Raw genomic sequence first — 23163 nt, forward strand, 5'->3', positions numbered from 1 at the left:
TCTCACTATAGCTCTGTATAAGTTCATGCTTATCTCATATCAGAGGTAGAAGATCAGAGTGTCAGAGGGGTGCATGTTCCCACTACTATATGTATATATAATATCAGGGCCAGATTTAAGGCTTGTGGAGGCCCTGGGGCAACTAAGTTGTGGGGGCCCCCTCCAATCCACATGAAGCCTACTCCCCCACCCTTGCCACACGGGGCCTACCCCCAAACCCCTGATTACTTACCTTCTGGCTCTGTGTTGTGAATGCAGCAGCACAGTCAGCTATGCTGCATAGAGCGCAGAGTGGCTCCTGAAGCCCAACATCGGTGATCAGCATCACGGACATGATGTGTCACATGATGCCGATGAGGGGACTCGGGAACCGCTCTGCGCTCTATGCGGCAGGGCTGACTGTGCTGTTGCATTCAGAACACAGATCAGCGGCAGCTCAGATCCCATCCGGGAACAGTTGCCTCTGGACACCTGTTCTCGGCAGGGTCACACCGACCCTGTGTGGGCAGGGGCAAATATAGGATTTTCTGGGGAGATTTTCCATATATGTATATATTTTATATATATATGGAATGGTAGGTATGGTACCCAGAGGCACCTTGCTATGTGTGATGGACGTTAGTAGTCTGTACACCAGCATTCCCCACAAAGAGGGCCTTGTAGCTATGAGGGAATTCTTGGTTGATGAGAATATGGAGTCGGTCGACCTGGACTTATTTTTACGTTTATTAGAACTCACTCTCGAAAGGAATTACTTTCTTTTCGACGGGGCATTTTTCCTCCAGCTCAACGGATGCACAATGGGGAGTAATGTGGCCCCCTCCTACGCAAACGTATTTATGTTCAAAGAGGAGAGGTATATGTTCTTTAACCAACCTGAGGTTTCAAATTATATTTTGAGTTTTGCTCGTTATATTGATGACCTCTTTATGCTGTGGACGGGTGGTAGGGATTGATTTATCGAATTGATGGATAACATCAATAATAGAAACTCCCCCATCAGACTTACCTATCTCATTGATGAGTCCAGCATTAATTATTTGGATGTCCAAGTGAGCATTGATAATGGATCTATCAGTACCAAAGTATTCTCCAAACCGACGGATATGAACACACTTCTGAGAGCCAACAGCCATCACCCGTGTGCACTAATTAAAGGACTCCCCAAGTCGCAAATGATTCATGTGGCATGAATCACTAGAGATCGTGAATCTCTTGGAATTAAATTGGATAGAGTGATCAACAAGTTCCTAACTAGAGGCTATAAATTGAGCACCTTGCGTGAACAGAAGAAAGAAGTTATGGCGATACCCAGGCCCCAGTTGTTATCACCTCAGGTGAGGACCAATAGGGATATCATTCCGTGTGTTAGTGAATACAACACCACTAGCCCGGTTTTACCAAGGGCAACCAGGGCTTTATGGCCTATTGTCTACACTGACCAGGACTTAAAGTGCTTTAGAGACAAGCGACCTATGACTTGCTTTACCCGTGGAAGGAACATTAAGGACATGGTTGTCCATACGGACATTACTAATTTTTCCAACACCTCAGTCCCCCAGAACTTTCTCTCTAAGGCGCCTGGTTGCTATAAGTGTCTTCGTTGTACTACGTGTCGCAACATTATCACGGGTTCCACATTTAAGCATCCGCATACTGAACAACAATTTACCATCAAACATGTCTTGACATGCACTTCTACATTTATTGTTTATATTATCATCTGCCCTTGCGGTCAATATTACGTAGGGAAAACCATTAGGTCCCTACGTGATAGGATGGCACTACACCGCTCAGCCATTAAAGCGGCCTTGAGTGGGAAGAGCACGGACCAGCCCGTAGCTCGTCATTTTGCGGAGCAAAAGCATGACCTGGTGCAGCTTCGGCAGATTATAATCGACCATGTACCTCAGTCCCTGAGGGGGGGTGATCGTGCCAATAAGCTCCTCCAAATGGAAACTAAATGGATGTATCGTTTGAACACTATCAGCCCTAATGGGCTGAATGAAAGAATTACGTGGAGTGTGTTCTGAGTACTTGGATTATGTACACTGAACTTTGGTTGAACTGATCCTGTACATTACTGTAATATTGAATTAGTTTGTATATTATTGGCCCATTTGTATATTCCTTTTGGCTGGCAACTATTCATGCCGGTTGTATTGACAATCATGTTGTGCCCACTATTTATAGACACCCCCTGTGAGTCGTTGTTTCCTCCCTTAGCTATTTTGGGCTGTCATTAGCCAGATTTAACAAGCTCTTTTGTTTCACTATCTCCATTATATTTAGCTTTCCTGCTTCTCTGGGCTATGCATTCTGTTCTCCGGGTTGAGGGTCTAACTAATTTATTTCACTGTTGTTTGGGGTCCTGCACATGCTATACATGTGTTGTCGATCACTAGCTACTTTTTTTGTGACACAGGCTGACTTGCGTCCTTGGTAACCCGGACAACCGGGCATCACCAACGAGGTGACGTCATCATCCAGGGACTCTGCAGCCGCGCATACCCTTTCTGCTTCCGGACACGCTTCTTCACTGGCGGGCTTCTTGGTGGTATTTAAGGTAGGATCTGTATTCGTTTCTCGTTCACTTACCTTGACAAAGGGGCGCTGTAGCCCCGAAACGTTGGTCCATGTTCCTGATGTTGGAATAAACTATGTATGTTTTCTAACGGCTGTGAAGTCTCAGAGTGCCACTACCTTTTGCCTTGTATACTTTTTCTTGGTGGGAGGCACCTGAGCACATACTGACTTGGATTTTCGTGAGTGCCGGACTATTGCACAAGTATATATATATATATATATATATATATATATATATATATATATATAGACTGAACGGAAGGTGGCGCTCGTAATAATACACCAGATCACAGCCGGTAAGCAAAATTCAACGTTTCGAGATCTTTATTATCTCGTCATCAGGATAAAAAATCCTCTATGAAGCCTGACAACGGGGTGTTTTCATCAAGTCCCTGGAGTGCAGTGTGGTGCAGGAAAGCCTGGTCTAACATCTACACCTACGACTATTATACTACAAGTTACACTGGCCCCCGGGCAGCTGATTTATTACACAGTTTGAGTGCCGGACCTTTGCCACATATATATATATATATATATATATTTGGGGGCGGGGCTTCCCTACAGCCACTGTCGGGTGAATCTCAGAGGCAGTGAGTCTGTCACTGCTGTGATGCTGCCGGGACAGGAAGCTGGCCAGGGTCCAGTCATTATTCTCGTCAGTGTGGGGGCCCCCAAGGTGTGGGGGCCCCTGGACGACCGCCCCGCTCGCCTCTCCTTTAATCCGGCCCTGTGTCTGTTAAACACGCACATACACATATATAATATATATGTAGCAAACATATATATTATATACAACATACACACTAACACACACATATACAGTATACACACACAATGTACATACACACTAACACGTACGTATGAATGATACATATGCAGTATACACGCCCTAACACATATAGATGTATCCGGCTACATCTTTACTCATAGCGAGCCATACAGGCTTCTAAGATGCAGCATGAGAATAGTGTGGCATGACACAGTATGGCTCAGTGAGACTAGACAACATCCACAGCATGCAATAGACAGTGGTCCACTATAGTAGTAAATAATACAGCAGTCAATGGATACAGTATGGTACTACAGAATACAATAAAATAGAACAGTAAGCCCTGACAGGCGGGCCAGTCACATACTGTAGAGTAATGCAGAGAAACTAATAGTGGTGTCTGGGTAGCGGTGCATAAAACCATCACTGAACTACAAGTCTTAACCCAGAAAGAGGTGTCTCTGGATTACAAACTGATTATGTGTTTTATTCAGTACACTTGTGGCAATGTCGGCACTGCTGTTCCACAAGGAGCTTGTACAACATGTCGCTACTCGATACAAAGCCGTAAGTGCCAGTCACTGCGGCACTGCAGAAAGTGGTGTGCGACGCTCACATACTGTAGTGATTTCATCCCTTAGAAACTAGTAGTGGGGTCTGAGTGAAGGAGGCATCTTTGGATTAAAAACTGACTTTGCATTTTATGCTGCAAACTTGCAGCACTGTTGGTGCTGTCCCTGCTGCGGTGGCTGCTGGCTCCGAGGGCTGCACATGGGATCTTGCTATGGAATAGAACCTAAACTAAATAAGAAGCTGAGCGAACCAAAGACTCACATGAAGAGTAGGTGTTGAATATACATACCTTCCAACTTTTCATCCTCCCAAGGAGGGACAGGTCGCATGCCAAAGGTGCGTGCGGCCAAAAAGGGGCATGGCTTACACAAAAGGGGTGGGGCCTACTGAAAATGTTTAACAAGATTTATCTTTATCAAGATCCTCTGGAGATCGAAGCGGCATTGGTGCTGAGACCAGTGGGCATTAAGGACAATCACAGAGACCCGACTTCTGTTCTTGGAGGTTATAAAGTGAGTTTTATGCTTGTTTTAAGTCCGGACCTTACACTTGCCTTTGGACCTATTGCTGCCTTCTATTCCACAGATTACTTTGGACTCTGATTTGGACATTCAGATCCTGTGAGACTGTTCCTATTTCTTTTAAAACTACCTTTGAATAAAGCGATCATTTTTACATTTGATCATGTGGAATCTATTGGATTAAAATATTATCAAACTAAGAAGTTTAAAGATACCGCTATATGTGGATCCCCACCTCCTGATCACGTGAGTTGGGGTACGCCCAATCTGTCTTTGTAGTATTACTTGGATTTTTGGGAAAGATACCTTTATATATATTCTCCACCTACTCTTCATGTGAGTCTTTGGTATGCTCAGCTTCTTATTTAGTGGTGGCGAGGTTCTATTCCTTTGTGGATCATCTTCAGCTGATACACTGCTCCATTTCCACACGGGACTAATTTTTATCTTAAATACTTTCTACATAGAATTACGACTGTACTTCACATTTGCCTCTTTTTGTTTTGTGTTTATTTTCATATTCTCGCTGTTTGGAGTTGACCATTTATGAGGAAGAAGTTGACTGACAACAATATTTCAATATTTCATTATTCTGAATCTTTTGTCTGTATCGCCTTTGATCTGATCCCCCATTTCTATTATTTACTATTGTTGCCTTATTGGGAAGGTTTGTTGGAGATTAGGATTGGGCTGACACAGATATTTTTTTGGCGCCAGGATTCAACTTACATTTTTTAACGTTAAAACTCTCTCACTTTGCCCATGCTCCCTGTTCTGGGGCAGGCTGGCCACAGAACTGACAGCTCACTCCTTCCCTTCCCTCCTTTCCTATGGTTGCATGGGATCAACAGCTGCTGCACTGGATGGCTTTATGGTGGCTTGTCCCTCCCCTGGGACAAGCCCCACTATCAGAAGAGCTGGGCAGATATGCATTTGGCTGATTCCTCCCTCCCCTCATTGCTTCTACCTTTTCAGTGTTGCTGAAACATTACCAAGTCAAAGTAAATGAGAAGAGCGGGTAGAAGATGGTCCAGGGGCTGGGGGAGTTTTGGGGGAAAGCATGCTGTACTGGTTCCCCACTGTAATGTTTTTCTGGATCCATCACTGATTGTACAGTATGTGTACAGTGTATAATGTAAAAATATAAGCTGATTATGTCACTTTATGGGTGATCCACTTCAGGTGTGAATTCAGGCTCCAATGAGAAAAGGACAATAAGTAAATATCTAATTTCTCATATGCACTTCTTAAAGTACATGTCCTGTAAAAAGTGTTTAGTGTTGTAATTTACATTAATAAATATAAGTATAAATCTTATAATATTTTAAGTAATCAAGTGTGTATTTGAGAGGCTGGATAGAGGCTATAGGGGGGGCAGAGGTGGTATTGTGTAGCTTTGTCTTAAGCAGGCCTAGCCAACCTGTGGCTCTCAAGCTGTTGTGAAACTACAGCGTCCGTCCGTCCGCCTGCTTGTATATGCTCCTAGCCTGAACCTTGCCTGCTCCAACCTGCTGGACTTACCCTGCACCCTCCATATACCTTTTTACCTGCCTGAGTACCTGAACCTGCTGTTTCCCTGCACCTTGCTTCATTTCACTCCCAGCTGGACTTCACTACCTCTGCCTGCATCAGTTACAGCTCACCAAACCTGCATTCAGTTACAGCTCATCATACCTGCATTCTGTTTTCAGCTCACCATACTTGTATACTGGACTGTTCCTGCCTGTCACTATCTGGACATTTTCTCATTAACTCCCTCTACAGTTATCAAGTGCACTTTAGTGCTATACCTGGACTTTTTCATTTGCCATTCCCATGTCTTCTAAGTCACTTATTAAAAACTCCTCTTTTTCATTTAAGTCTGCTTCTGTGTCTGCTCCTATCACCACCCCGGGTCCACAACAAATTCAGAACCTCACAGTTTGCACTGGTCCCATGGATCCGGCCACGGAACAGGAGTCTGGAGTGGATTTATTTTGCTGTATCCCCTCATTTACATCTACCCATGCCAAGCAAATTTGACGGCAATCCTAAGCTCTGTCGTGGTTTTTTAAATCAGTGTGATATACACTTTATGTTACAGCCTGATAACTTCCCCACTGCTAGAACCAAAGTGGCATACATTGTGTCCTTGCTGACCGGCTCAGCTCTGTATTGGGCCTCCCCACTCTGGGAGCGTTCAGACTCACTGCTGGATAATTATACAGACTTTGTATCTTCATTCAGGAGGATTTTCGATGAACCTGGATGCATAGTGTCAGCATCGACCAGCATCATCACCCTGAGACAAGGAACCCGTCCTGTCAGCCAATATGCCATACAGTTTAAAATTTTGGCATCAGAGCTTAAGTGGAATGAGGAGGCCCTCACTGCAGCCTTTTGGCATGGTCTGTCCGACAAATTCAATGATATGATCTCACTCTGCAACAAAATTGACCTACGCTTCAGAGAACGTCAGGTTGAAAAGCACAGAACTGACCGGCAAAGGTCATTTACGTCTCCCTTGCCTACCCATCCACCCCATCCTCCTATAGATGAGGAGCCCATGCAGGTGAACCAAACCCATCTCTCCAAAGAGGAATGTCAGAGAAGGATGTTAAAAAACCTCTGTCTGTACTGCGGAGATTCGGGTCACCTGGTGGACTCCTGCTCCTGCAAGTTGGGAAATGCCCGTTCCTAACTGACCTTGGGGACATCAAGTTAGGAGTTATTTGCCCGTCCCCAAATACTGAAGATTTCAAGATTTCCTTACCTTTGGATCTCAAGCCCAACCCTGTCTTTGTCTCTGCTCTTTTAGACTCTGGAGCAGCCGGAAACTTCATGACTTGAAGCCTAGTTGATAAACTACAGATTCCTTGTTCATCTCTCGAGCAAGCAATTTCCCTGACTTCTGTAGATGGACGTCCTCTAGCTAAAGGAGTGGTCACCAAGGAAACTGAACCAGTATTAGTTCGAGTTGGAGCACTCCACTCCGAGTCTTTATAGTTCTTAGTGATACCAGGGCTTCTCTAAAAATCATCTTAGGACTACCCTGGTTACGCCAACATAATCCCAGGACAGACTGGTGCTCAATGCAGATTCTTTCATGGGGACCTGACTGTCAGAAATCCTGTCTTCCCAAAATACGACTTGTAAGAAAGACAGCTTCGTTACCATCTCCAGCTAAACCCGAGGAGTACCAGATGTTCTCTGATGTTTTTTCTGAGCAACAGGCGAATGTCTTACCTCCCCACAGAAAATGGGACTGTCCTATTGAGCTGCTGCCTGACAAGATGCCACCCATGATCGCACCTATCCTCTATCCATGCCTGAGACCCAAGCCATGACAGAGTACATCCAGGACAACCTAGCAAAGGGATTTATTTGACCTTCCACCTCTCCCACTGGAGCCGACTTCTTTTTCGTTGGCAAGAAAGAGGAGGCCTAAGACCTTGTATAGATTACCGTGGCCTCAATGATATAACAATTAAGAATCGGTATCCTCTTCCCCTGATCACAGAATTGTTTGACAGAGTTAAATTGTTTGACAGAGTCATATTCTCAAAGCTGGATCTGAGAGGGGCTTATAATCTCATCCGCATTCGTGCTGGCGATGAATGGAAGGCCGCCTTTAATACTAGAGATGGACACTTTGAATACCTTGTGATGCCCTTTGGGTTGTGCAATGCCCCTGCTGTGTTTCAGGGCTTTGTTTATGAGATTTTCCGGGACCAGTTGTACGTCTCGGTTGTAGTTTACCTGGTTGATATATTGATTTTTTCGTCTTCTTTAAAAAAACATCATGAACATGTGAAGGAAGTATTGTCCCGTCTAAGAAAGAACCACCTTTACTGCAAACTGGAGAAATTTGTCTTTGGGGTTCCCAGTGTGCTATTCCTTGGTTACAGTCTAGAAATGGACCCCAAGAAGGTGCATGCGATTTTGGATTGGTCCCGTCCTCAAACGTTGAAAACCATCCAGAGATTTCTTGGGTTCGCCAACTACTATAGATGTTTTATTAAAAGATTTTCATCATTGCTGGCTCCCATTACCACCTTGACCCAAAAAGACGCTAACACTGCCCTATGGCCACCTGAGGCAGAGACTGCCTTCCAACTTTTAAAGCAGGCGTTTATTTCAGCTCCAATTTTATGACAGCCAGATCTGGATAGGATGTTTCTAGTGGAAGTGGATGCGTCTTCAGAGGCCGTGGGTGCAGTTCTTTCCCAGCGTTATGACGATAATGGAGTTCATTCCTGCGGGTTCTTCTCCAAGAAGTTTTCTCCTGCTGAGAGAAATTATGCCATTGGTGAACAAGAACTTTTAGCAGTAAGGTTAGCCATGAAAGAATGGAGATACCTGCTGGAAGTGGCCAAGTTTCCCTTCACTGTCTTCACAGACCATAGAAATTTGCTCTTCCTCAAGAATCTTCAGTGCGTGAGTCCTCGTTTGGCCCGATGGGCGATATTCTTTGCTTGGTTCCAGCTCACCCTGACCTTCCGGTCTGGAGCCCTTAATCAAAAGGCAGATGCCCTGTCCAGATCTTTCCGCTGTGATGGCAAATCAGAGAATCAACAAAATACCCCTGTTTTGGAGTCAAGAGTCTTCGCAACCTTACAGCTACAGCCTCCTACAGGGAAGTCCTTTGTGGCCCCGGAGTTAAGGAAGCAGCTCCTCACCTGGGCTCATTCCTCTCACTTTGCAGGTCACTCAGGTACCCAGAAGACCTTGGAATTTTTAAAGAGAGGCTATTGGTGGCCATCCATGAAAGCAGACATGTCGGAATTTATTTCTTCGTGTTCTTCATCTGCCCAGCATAAATCTTCACATCAGGCACCGGCTGATGAGTTATTGCCACTACCTATTCCATCACGTCCATGGACGCATCTCTCCATGGACTTCATCACTGATCTGCCGAATTCTCAAGGGTTCACTACCATCTGGGTCGTAGTAGACCGATTCTCTAAAATGGTCCATTACATACAGTACCACTAAAGAAATTGCCTTCTGTCCCTGACCTGCTTCACTTGTCTCCGTGGTCTTCTCTGACCGTGGTGTTCAGTTCACAGCAAATTTTTGGAGAGCCTTATGTTCTATATTGCAAGTAAAGCTAAATTTTTCTACGGCTTATCACCCACGAAGCAACGGCTCCACTGAGAGGGTTAATCAAGACCTGAGACCTTGAGACCTTCCTGAGGATTTTTATGACATCTTCCCAGGACAATTGGTCTGCATTGCTGCCATGGGCTAAATTTGCTCATAACACTTCCTACCACTCTTCCACGAACCAAACTCCATTGCAAGTGGTCTACGGCCTTCATCCTTGGGTCCCTGAATTTCAAAGCCTGCCCGTCTTTGATGTCCCAGCTGTAGAAGACACTGTACAGAGATTTGCTTCAATCTGGTCTCAAGTTCGTACTGACCTGGAGAAGGCGTCCTCCCGTTACAAATTTCAAGCTAAGAAGCATAGGAAAATACCATGTATGCAAGTTGGAGACCAGGTCTGGTTGTACACCCGGAACCTACGACTTCGAGTGCCATCCATGAAATTTGCTCCACGCTTCATCGGGCCCGTCTCCATCATAGAAGTCATTAACCCTTCAACTACCCCCTTATCTGAAAATTCCCAATTCCTTTCATGTCTCCCTGTTGAAACCCCTGGTGCTAAACAAATTTCAGAGTCCTGCCTTCTTCACCCCGTGTCCAGACTGAAAGGGGCATAGAGTTTGAGGTCTCCCAGGTCTTGGACTCCCGTCTCCGCAGAGGACATTTGCAGTACCTACTGGACTGGAGGGGCTACGGCCCAGAGGAACATTGTTGGACCGATGCCCGAGATGTCCATTCTCCTGCACTCATCAAGAGGTTCCATGCTGCCCATACGGAGAAGCCTGGTGAGTGTCCTGAGGCCACCCATAAGGGGGGGTTACTGTCACAGCCAGGGTTTCTCGGCATGGTAGTCACCGGGTATTACCTGTGAGGTCATTATGGCGGGGGGTCTCTGTGCGGGCACATTGTCACTACGCCTGGTGAGGTCTGGCGGTGTTTCCATTCCGTTGGCATGGGCGCTGCCATCTTGCCTGCAGCCATATGATTCCGGCTGTCCAATCCTGGTAGGTCATGTGCTCATTCCAGCCAGTCACAGCGCAGCATTGAGTATTTAGGAAGGTCTAGAGCCTTCCTTCCTTTGCTGGTGCAATGTGTTTCTCAGCTGTGGCTGAGAGAGAGTACCTGTGCCTTATCTGCCTGCTTGTATACGCTCCTAGCCTGAACCTTGCCTGCTCCAACTTGCTGGACTTACCCTGCACCCTCCATATACCTTCTTACCTGCCTGAGTACCTGAACCTGCTGTTTCCCTGCACCTTGCTTCATTTCACTCCCAGCTGGACTTCACTACCTCTGCCTGCATCAGTTACAGCTCACCAAACCTGCATTCAGTTACAGCTCATCAAACCTGCATTCAGTTACAGCTCATCATACCTGCATTCTGTTTGCAGCTCACCATACTTGTATACTGAACTGTTCCCGCCTGTCACTATCTGGACATTTTTCTCATTAACCCCCACTACAGTTATCAAGTGCACTTTAGTGCTATATCTGGACTTTTTCATTTGCCATTCCCATGTCTTCTAAGTCACTTATTAAAAACTCCACTGTTTCATTTAAGTTTGCCTCTGTGTTTGCTCCTATCACCACCCCAGGTCCACAACAAATTCAGAACCTCACACTCCCAGGCCAGCTCCTGGCAGCATCACACAGGTAGAGCACACTCTCATTAACACTGATGGACCCGTCTGTCTCTCTCCCCTCTCCCTCTCTGTCTCTATTCCCCTCTCCCTCCCTCTCTCCCTCCCTGTCCCTTCCTCCCTCTCCCCCCTCCCTTTCTTTCCCCCCTCACCCTCGCTCTGTCTATACTGTATATATGTCTATATCTAAGTACTGACAAAAATGTGTTTACATTGAAACATAGACCTTTGAGACATCTTGTGTATTTTTTTGTGCTGCTACCTACTGCATTTATACATACAGCGTACCTTAACAGGTGCACCTTGTACAAGTAGACAATGAGGGCAAGTTATTCTCAAGTAATAGAGTGACGGATCTCTGGGACTTTTTATATCTATCTATCTATATATATATATCGATATATATATATACTGTATATAAGTTATATCTTATCTATCTATAGATATCAGTATATATCCCCCCACTCAAAATCCTGCATTTTCCCTTGCCAGTGTATTAGATCATGTCTGCTATGCTGCCAGGAGTCGGTTCCCAGCAGTGTCGCGGACATGATGTATTATGCTGCAACCTTGCCAGTCAGTGGAGAGTCCAGAGACAAGGTAAGGGGAATAGCAGTCGTAGCATTAGGCCTTGGCAATTTTATTGATGGGGGCCCCACAACTTAGTTTCCCCAGGGCCCTCACAAGCCTTAATCCGGCCCTGCCCCTGGGGACCAGTCTGTGTGCCGTGCAGGCTCCCTCACTGTGTCAGGAGCTGAGTGCTGCACGTGATGTTACAGTGCCTATCCTGGCTCCTGTCACTGAGGGGTCATTTCGGTGTCACCCCTCAGTGGGTGACACTCGGGTGCAGCCCGCACACCCCTTGTGATGCCAATCATTGTGCCTTTTAACAAATGCATTGAAATGGCACTGATTATACCATATGAATATACAGTATATACAGTATGTCTGATTTGTTTTTTTTCCCAAGTATATAACACTATGAGGAGTAAGGTGTAATCAGGGAGAATTCTAGACCCTTTTGAAGGGAGTCAGGGAGATTGCTACAGTTTCAGGGAGTCTCCCTGACAATCAGTTAGAATTGGCAAATATGTACCCATTAACAGTAGATGCCATGGCCAAAGGTTGGAATAAACTAAATCTATGTACAGTAAGGGGTAAATTTACTAAGATGGGAGTTCTATTAAGAAGTGATGTTGCCCATAGCATCCAATCAGATTCCAGGTATTATCTTCTAGAAGGTGCTAGATAAATGAGAAGTACAATCTGATAGGTTGCTATGGGCAACATCACTTCTTAAATAGAACTCCCATCGTATTAAATTTACCCCCAAGTCTTAAATGGTCTGCAGGGTGTCTGTCCAAAAATTCAATACATTAATTTAAATGTATATTTTAGATCAGGTGATTACTCTTTTCCAGTGATAGACATCCTGATGCATTTTAAAGGTCGCATGTGTGATCCTATAACCTTCAAGAGTGTATCACATTACTGCTGACTTCAGTAATAAAAAAGCATCCCCAAAATGACCTCTACACTAACCACTCATCTCAAAATGCCACATTCATTCCCACCCCCAAAATTGCTTCACATGCCTTCAGACCACAAATTTCCACCAAAAGCTACCATTGATGAATATTGGGGGATATGAAATAGATAATACGTTAGAGAGGCAATGTAATCCTTGTAGGAGCTGCGGCCTCACGTCAACCCATCTCTGATCTGTTCTATTTTTTGACTCACAGTTTAATGCCCTTTAAAATTTGCCTTTGAACAAAAAATGGATATGAATATTATCAAAAGAAAACAAAAAAGAAAAGACCATTCCTTGTTTAAAATATGTTTCCTCCAGCTTAATAGAGGCAAATTCAAGTACAGATTAGAGCACATTAAAAGTGCTAGACACTGAATGACACATACAGTAGATTTAGTTATATCTACAAGCAACTAGAACATGACTTATTTCTACATCAGGAATACCCCACAGTTTTTAGGATTTCTTTTAACATTTCTTCCAAAAGCAGCAACCTCACATACTCCTAACAAAGTTTCCAATTAGCAATGAATACATGATTATATAAGGCATGAATGGTGATAATGCACCTAGCGAAAAACTCATCCTCACCTTTTTTAAATAGTGATTTAACTTAAGAGTTTTATTTTCAGTTAAAACAGAAACATCAGAAACTTTATCATTTGATTGCAATAACTCTTGAACTTAATTATAAAGAAGTTAATGATTTTTTTTTGACTAGACATTTGGCTTATTGAATTCCCTTTGGAAATATGATAATTGCTGTAGGTTGTTCAAACAATGACACATTTGGGTTGGTAGGTATAGCATAATTGCTGAATAGAATTAAATCTAAAGACTGAGAAGGCTAAGACATTATGGCTGGGTAATAGACTGCCATGTAAAGGTGGGGTTAATCTCCTGAAATTTAGAAGATACTGTAGTTACACCTTTTCCTCATATGGGGTCAAGTTTGGGCCTATTTAAGACCTCAAACTCAGTCCTTTGTTGGCCAGTGTTTGTTGTTATGATCCACACCTAGACCTCTTCATCCAGGTAAAAAATGCTCTGCTCCTGGACTTTCCTCTTAATTTATGACAGTCACCTGTGTTGAACCAGTTAATTGAAGAGAAGAATGTTTTAACACTGGTGACCTCATTTATACTTCATATAGGAGCAGAGAATTGTCTTCTGATGAAAGGGATCATGTTGGCTTACCTCCCAAACATCCAGATTTCGGCGGGACAGTCTCTATTTTTGGATACTGTCCCACCATTTTACCTGCGGGTCACAGTGTCCCATGGTGGGAGGGAAGGTTGGGAGGAATAGTTGCTGTACGCATGTGCATGGTATCTATTCTGTGGAGAGAGGGACTGGGGGCATGCCCAGTGGCTCCCATAACTCTAGACAAGACCACAGCATGATGAAAATATGGACGTGGCTAGCGGGGATGGCATTTTCTACAAGGCCACGCCACCTGTCATAAGTCCCGATTACCATTTACAAGCAGTTGGAAGTTATGATGTTGGTGGCTATGCCCACACCTCTGCACTAAAGTGTCTTGTTGGTAGGTATAGCATAATTGCTGAATACAGTTACATCTAATGACTGAGAAGGCTAAGTCATTATGGCTGGATCTGATAGAGCCAAAAGCACTCCTGGGCTTGCGGCAGCGAGACCCTACCGCAGGGTCTTGTCGCAAGCCCAATGGTCGTGATGGTCTTGACCATCACGACCATCATCATGGCCGCTCGCTATAGCTGTGGGTGGTCACCCACAGCTATGCGAGCAGCCAGGAGGCTGCTCCAAATAGTAAGAGGGCCGGCCCTGATTCAGAGCGAGCGCTCTGTCAGAGCGTCTGGCTCTGAATCAGGGCCTCAGTCCTTTGTTGGCCAGTGATTGTTGTTATTACCCACACCCAGAGGGATCAGTATGATTTACCGACTGACGCATGTCCGGTGGTTCAAATCCCGACACCGGAAGACCGGCACCAGTGAAGATACCGACAGCAGCTAAGATAAGTATAAACTAAAATAACCCCCCTAATCCTAACCCTCCCTCAGGGATGTCTAACCCTAACCTCGCCCACAAGTGCTAACCCTAACCCCCCTCTTAAGTGCCTAAACCTAACCCCCCTTCCCCGCAGCCTAAACCTAAGTCTCCCGGGGGGGTGCCTAACTGTAACCTCCCCCCAGGGGTGCCTAACAATAACCCCCCTTCATCTAGCCTAACCCTCCCAGGGGGGGTGCCTAACCCTAAATCCCCCCTAGGAGCCCCTAAGCTAACACTCCCGCCAGCGACTGTCCATGCCCGGCTTACCTTCGATTGGGATGCCGGGCACCGGGCTCCCAGCGTAGGTAAAATTACAGGTATTGGGATTTCGATGCCTGTCATTAGACCCTTGCCGGGATTAGACTGTCGGGATGCTGATGGTCGGCATTTAGACCGTCAGCATCCCGACTGCATACCTACCCAGACCCCTTCCACCAGGTAAAAAATGCTCTGCTCCTGGACTTTCCTCTTAATTTATGACTGCAGTCACCTGTGTTGAACCAGTTAATTGAAGAGAAGGATGTTTTAACACTGGTGACCTCAATTATATATCACTAGCTGGAGTACCCGGTGTTGCCCGGGATTTTAAGAATGTTTGTTTACACATCATCCTCCGACCAACCTCTCCTTAGGCAGGCCCTACGAAAAGTGTGACAAACTTCCCCATTAACAGTAATAAGGTCTTCGAAGGAAGTAGGACGTGTAATGGTGTAAAGCAAACTTAGGAGATAGAAGCATTCAAAATTTGCAGGATGTAAAGTGTAAACACGGCCAAGAGCTTCTGTTGCTCTGATACCAGGATGAACATCTACAGCGACTCCCTGTTTTCTGTGCAGAAAAACTCTTGGAGAAGCATTTCATGTGTAATATTTTGGCAGCCCACAGTACAGCAGGGTCCTTGCAAAGTCATCATTTTGATACAGTTGGAAGAAAGAAGTGAATGTTGTTGCATAATTAGGTATAGTCAGAGAGCTGAGAATGCTGGCAAAGACAGCTAAAGCTCTTTTCGATAATAAACATTAAGATCATGACAAAATATGACAACACAAAACGAGGCCCTACCCATATGCTGTGAGGCCCCACAATGAGCGTCCAGCAAAATTGTGTTTTTATTTAATTAAAAATTAACAGTAATTAATTTCCATTTAAATTTTTTTTAGTTGCCTCCGCTGTATATTAATACGCTTGTATGTAAATTGTCCCGATCTTCACTTGTAAACTGTGGATATGCATAGAAAGACAGAAGGACAATTTTTCACTTTTTATATAGTAGAGAAGATAGAAAAGAAAAAATAGTAGATAAGCTAAATCCTTTTCTAATTCCATACCTGACCTGTAGAGAGGAAATGCTTTGCTAAAATTGTGATTTTTAATTAATTAAAAATGAACAGTAGTTAATTTCGATTTAGTAGAGAAGACAGAAAAATAGTATATAAGCTAAATCCTTTTGTAATTCTGTACCTGACCTGTAGAGGGTGAATGCTATGCAAAAAAATGTGTTTTTTCATTAATTAAAACATAACAGTAATTCATTTTGATTTGAAAAATTTTTAGTTGCCTCTGCCGTGTTTTAATACGCTCGTATGTAAAATTTCACGAGCAAGACAGAAGGACAAATTTTCACTTTTATATAGTAGATACAGGAGCAGAGAATTTTCTTCTGGTGAAAGGGATCATGTTTCCAACCATCCAGATTTCGGCGAGATAGTCTCGGATTTTGGACACTGTTTCACCATTCTACTCGTGGGTCACAGTGTCCCGCAGTAGGGGGGGGGGGGTTGGGAGGAATAAATGCTGTATGCAAGTGCGTGGTGTCTATTCTGTGGAGAGAGGGACTGTGGTTTTGCCAAGTGGCTCCCTTAGCTCTGGACATGTCCCAAGCATTTGAAAATGGGGGTGTGTGTGGCAAGGATGGCATTATCAACAAGGCCACACCCCCTGTCATAAATCCAGATTATCATTTACAACCAGTTGGAAGTTATGATGTTGGGGGCTATGCCCACACCTTTGCTTCTTCTGTTATACTATATATATTCCTACTCTCATATTCATGTGTGCTGTGCTGTGGTGTATTTTTCTGTAATAAAGCTCCTATTGGACTTGAATGCCTGCTGAATTAAAGCTAACCCTCTACAGATATATAGATAACACCATCATTATGCTCATTAAACTACTGGCAGCCACAAATAATCTGTTGATGAGGTCACTGCTATCCTGAAAGACACCCAGCTATCAGGAATGAAATATTGCTACATGGCGTGATGAACTTCCCTTCAAAGGGAATTACTGCATTCAAACCATGCCAGGAAAATGTGCCCCACAACAATAAGGAACCACTCAGAGATGGAAAATTCTTTAGATTGGTCTTACATGTGCACTCATGCTTTGTCAAGAAGATAGGGGAGTACCTGGGTGTATCTACCCATTAGCCAGGATGGCACTCACCAGGGTTGCCAGCCAAGGGGGTGCCATCCAGTGGTGCCACCCATGGCCAGAGCATAGAATCAGGACAGGGCTGGAGTCTCGGGTATGCCCCTGACTCCTACCCAGGGCAGATGTCCAGGGCTCAGTAGCCGCTGTTTCTATCCAGTGGCTGCCTGGTATGTACAATTAATGAATAAAGTTGTTGTTTTTTTACACAAGGCACGTGTGATGTCATGGCATCACACACAGGGGCGAAACTACCGGCTGTGCAGTCAGTGCACTGCACTGGGGTCCACTGCAATATAGGGGTCCACACTGCCTGGCACCTTTTGTAAATGGCAGGCTGCAGTGCAGCTGCTTGCTGGGCTGTCATTAAGGCTGTGACTGAGCCGGCCGGCAGCTACACACAGAGAGGACCAGGGCACAGTGCAGTCAGGCTCAGCACTGCAGAGCACTACTGTGTAATAAATCCCAGTAGTCTCCGCAGTGGGGTCAGAGGAGCATGTGCTGAGCTCTGATTGGAGGAGTCCATCACATGCTCCTCTGACCTGGAGTTTAGCAGCATGCAGCCTCATGGGTGTGACTCATTGTGAGGCTGTGACTGCTGCTCTGCCAGCTGCCTGAGGATGCTGCTGGTGAGTACACTGTGAAGGCACTACAGGTGGCATAATGTGTGGGGACTACAGTGTGGCATAATGTGTGGGCAATACAGGTGGCATAATGTGTGGGAACTACAGTGTAGCATAATGTGTGGGGACTATAGTGCAGCATAATGTGTGGGCACTAGAGATGGTATAATGTGTGGGCACTACAGGTGGCATAATATGTGGGGACTACAGTGTAGCATAATGTGTGGGCATTAGAGGTGGCATGATGTGTGGGCACTAGAGGTGGCATAATGTGTGGGAACTACAGTGTAGCATAATGTATGGGCACTACAGCTGGCATAATGTGTGGGCACTAGAGGTGGCTTAATGTGTGGGCACTACAGTGGTATAATGTGTGGGATCTACAGTGTGGCATAATGTGTGGACACTGCAGTGGCATAATGTGTGGGCACTACAGTGTAGGATAATGTGTGGGCACTACAGTGTAGCATAATGTGTGGGCAATACAGTGTGGCATAATGTGTGGGGCACTACAGTGTGACATACTGTGGGGGCACTACAGTGTGGTAAATGTGTCGGGCACCCACTGCATCTCCATGTCACCCACTGCCTGTCACCTCTTCCTATCACCCTCTCCCTGTAACCCACTGCCTCTCCCCTCTCCCTGTCACACACTGCCTATCACCTTCTACCTATCACCCACTACCTGTCACGTCTCCCTATCACCCTCTCCCTGTCACCCACTGTCCCTCTCACTCCCTGTCACCCACTGCCTGTCACCTCTCCCTCTCACCCACTGCTTTTCCCTGTTACTACTGCCTGTCACCTCTCCCTTTCACTCTCTCCCTGTCACTCACTGCCTATCCACTCTCACACATTCCTTGTCAACTATCCCTGTCACCCTCTCCCCCTCTCTCTCACCCACTGCTTCTCCCTGTCACTCTCTTCCCTGTCAAACACTGTCTCTTCCCTCTCCCTGTCACCCACTGCCTCTTCCCTCTCCCTGTCACCAACTGCCTGTCACCTCTACCTGTCATCCAGTGCTTCTCCCTGTCAGCCACTGCCTGTCACCTCTCCCTATCATCCTCTCCCTGTCACCCACTGCCTCGTTCCTCTCCCTGTCACCCACTGCCTGTTTTCTCTCCCTATCACCCATTGCTCCTCCCTGTCACCCTCTCCTTGTCATCTTCTTGCCTCTCGTTAATCCGAAATATAACCCAGGCGCTGTAGAGTTTTAAAACAACTCCCAAAATATCAGAACATGCATATAAAGAGCAACTGTGGGGTTGGGAGTACAAATATGTCGCACTCAAATCGGTATATAAAAAATGGGTATTTATTATACAATATTTGAACAAATGGCAATTAATAGCCAATGTTAATAAAAATGTCTATATAAACATAATCAATACAAACAAAATAAAAAATTATTAGAAAGGTAGCACTACTATATCTATCTCTGAATGTGAATCCCTGGAATGTTGAAATAGAACAATGTCCATATATAGTTAGTAACAGTCTCCAACAAAATCAATAGGTACTGAATGAATGATGTACCTATACTTTAGAGCAAGAGTTTCCAGAGGGGATTTACCTGCAGACTTTCATAGAGTCCTGGAAAGCAAACAGACTTTGGTGTGCTCAGAAACTTCTCTCCTCTCTGATGATGGTAAACTGAGTCCGAGAGGTATCAGGTCAGGGGGAATAGAGAAGCCGCTGGATGGTAATGTAGAGCCGCATGTAGAGTGGTGCAGGTGCTCTGATGGAAACTCTGGCTTGATGATGACACAATGTAGCCACTCAGAGAAAGTGGGAGCGTGTGTGGGAGGCGGTGGTAATTCAGCTGAGGGTAAGTAAACTTCGGCTGACAGGGTGGTAAACCAGGCTGTGTCCACGGGTGGCAGGCAGGGAAGCTCGACCCTTGTGAGGGGAGCAGATGTGAAAGCTGCTCTATAGTCCATGCAGTGAGAGACATGCCTGGAGGATCACGTTATCCCAGAAGTTATTTCTATAGTACAGATAGGTGCTAGTTGCAGGGATATGACGAATCAGGTAAGCACCTATGCGTTTCGATGTCCTTCTGGCGTCTTTTTCAAGGTGAATGTAGTTCTCATACTATCAGGCATTTAAATAGCATCTACAATTAGATGCATACAGAACAGGTGGTAATCAATCAAAGCCCAATGATTTGAGTGAAACAATTTATCCGCAATATTAAACAACATCAAAAGGAGACATGAATGCTAATAAGCATAGATTAGGTCTATGCAAGAAACATAATAGATATACATTATTATATACCTACTTTATTGTATAATAAAATAAACCAATATACAGATGATTATTATTATCAGGTGGATGTGTTGAAGATCTACATAAAAGCAATTTATTCCTTTGGACATAGGTCTGTCATTCTCAATCCTGTCTCCTATATTCTGTTTCTTATGTTAAAGCAATTTATACATATGGAGAATAATTTATGTAGGTGTTAGAGAAATATGTGCTGCTTAATTTATAAAGGAATATATTCAATATTAATCTAATTTTATAAAAATAATTATAATAATAAAAATAATAATAATCTGTAATTCTCCACTCTATATTTCAATATAAGGTCAATGTACCAATGTACACAAATGATCTATATCAATCTTACAGTATTTGTACTTTAGCTAATCAGAGAATATTTAATATTGTTAGACTTGTACACGTTAGAAAACAATAAATTCATGAGAGAACATTAGAGAACATTATAACCTAATAACCTTAATAAACTAATTCACAAAATTGCAGATGTAACTATTTTAGTACATCTGCCGCATAAATCCTGAATAAACCTATAAGTTGATCCACATTGTATTTTGAACATAAATAAAAATTAAAAATAAAAATAAAAAAAGAAGGAGAAAAAGAGAAAGGGAAAGGGAAATATAAATGTGAGAGGATATAGAGGGGACAAACAAGAAGGCTTATGATAGACATAAACAGTGTTCAGTTCAATCTGTTCATTCAGACCTTCAGGGAACAAACTGTTCATATTGAAAATCCAAAAAACCTCTTGTTTGCATAATGCCCTGAAATGGTCCCCCTTCTTGAGTGTTGGAGGGATGGTTCATCTTCAGTGAACTGATAGCACCTCCAGGGCTGAAACTAGGATATCTGTCACCCGATGCAAGGTAGCAATTTTGCACCCCCTCCCTTCCTGTACCTGGATTTTGTCCTTCTTCCTCCATAAGGCAGTGCACTAGTCAAATGTCCCTGCTATAGTGACTTACATTATGCCACACACCATAATGCCCATTACACATTATGCCACACACTGTAATGCCTATTACCAAAGTGTCACTTACATATTTGCCTGACACCATTTTATGCCCCACAGTAAGGCTTCTAATTACTTTAAAATTACCTGCTTGTTGCCAGGGGGTTCCATGCTCGTTGGCAGGGGGTTTCATGCTCGTTGCCAGGGGGATTCATGCTTGTTGCTATGGGGTTTATGCTCATTGCCAGGGGTTACATGCTTATTGCCATGGGGTTTATGCTCATTGCCATGGGGTTTAACGGGAGAAGATGCAGTTTTCAGCATCTTCTCCTGGCACTTGTGCTGCCCTAACAGACACTATTGGAAACACTATTTGAGAGATCTTTTCTTATGATGTTTCTCCTATGTTCAAGGAATCTCTCACGTAGGCTCCTTATCGACCTACCTACATACCTAATGTCCTTACAGCCACATGTAAGTAAATAAACTACATATTTGGTATTGCAGATGATGCATTGTTTCATGGAAAAAATCCTGTCTACCCCTTCTATAGTGATCGTTTTTTTATTGGTGTATTGGCAGGTGATACATCTATTCTTGCCACATTTGTGGAACCCTGACGGTTTTGTGGGAAGCCAATCTGATCCAGACTCTTTTGTTTTACTCTCCCTAGGAGATTTAAGTACACTAGGAGCTAGTATGTTTTTCAAAGATTTATTTTTTCTATGTATAACAGTCGGCTTTTCTGGGCTAATCAGTTTGAGTACAAAGTCATATTTCAGCATACAATAATTTTTCTTTATAATTTGATTAATTCTTCCTGAGGATTCATTATAAGTGGAAATGAAAGTAAAATTTCTCTTAGTATCTTGATCATCATATTCTCTACTCTTGGATTGTAAAAATTGTTCCCTATCCATATTAGTCACTTCCTCAAAGGATTTTTGTAATAAATCAGATGGATAAATTCACTGTGATACAATTGTTGCAACAACTCTTGTGGCCATCACAATGTATCTATAACATATATTTGTCCCGTTAAATGGCCTTCAATCCTGATTAAAGTCAATTTAAAGGTGAGCAATTGTATTCCAATATTTTACATTGACTTTAATCAGGATTGAAGGCCATTTAATGGGACAAATATATGTTATAGATACATTGTGATGCCCACAAGAGTTGTTGCAACAATTGTATCATGGTGAATTTATTCTTTTTCAAAAGCTAAATTTTTTACCCAAGAGCTATTTCATATTGTCTACTGTTATTGTATGTTTAATAAATGTTTTAATTTTCAATTCAGAGAGGCCAAGGTGGTTTTTTGTCAAACAATCACAATTAATTACACAGCCACAGCAGCGCTAAATATTTTTTCTCTTTTGCACCATTGGTTGTAATTTTATGTCAGATTAGCAACTGACATTTAGTTTTGCAGCGCTCTGTTCTGTGACAATACTGATATACTGATATATTTATCCAATCAATATATAAAAAAATGTCTTAAATTGTGAGCAATATTCAGCAGTGTTAATTTGAGCACCAGGAATAGCTGAGGATTTCTGGTGTACCAGCCTCAGATTACTCAAATCAGTTGGATACCCCCTTTCTGTAAAGCTTTGACATAAAATACTAGCTTGTTTTGAAAAATCCACAAACTGAGAACAGTTGCGTCTGTAGCGCATAAGTTGTCCCTTAGGTATATTTGTTTCCCAGGGAAGGTGATGGCCACTTTTAAAGTGTAAATAATTATTGAAATTTACTTCCTTACAGTAATTGGTAGTGACAATTTGGTTGTCAACTATTTGGAGTGTCAGATCTAGGAAATTCACGCAATTCTTGCTATAAGAGTGTGAAAATGTGAGGTTGAATTGATTGAAATTGAGAGAAGAAACAAAAGATTGTGGACTGATAGAATCCCCTTCCCAAATAATAAAAAGATAATCTATGTAATGGCCATAGAAGACCAGGCTCCCCCCAAAGTTGCCCCCCACACATGGCGGGACTAGAAGTCCCCCATGTATAGATTCCCGAAACTAGGGGCGAACCTGGTACCCATGGCCATCCCAAGCACCTGTAAGTAAAATGTGTCAGTAAAAATAAAATAATTGTGAGTTAAAATAAACTGAATAACCT

The sequence above is a fragment of the Taudactylus pleione genome, unplaced genomic scaffold, assembly GCF_031769625.1.
Source record: "Taudactylus pleione unplaced genomic scaffold, aTauple2 ptg000179l, whole genome shotgun sequence".
Classification (NCBI taxonomy): Eukaryota; Metazoa; Chordata; class Amphibia; order Anura; family Myobatrachidae; genus Taudactylus; species Taudactylus pleione.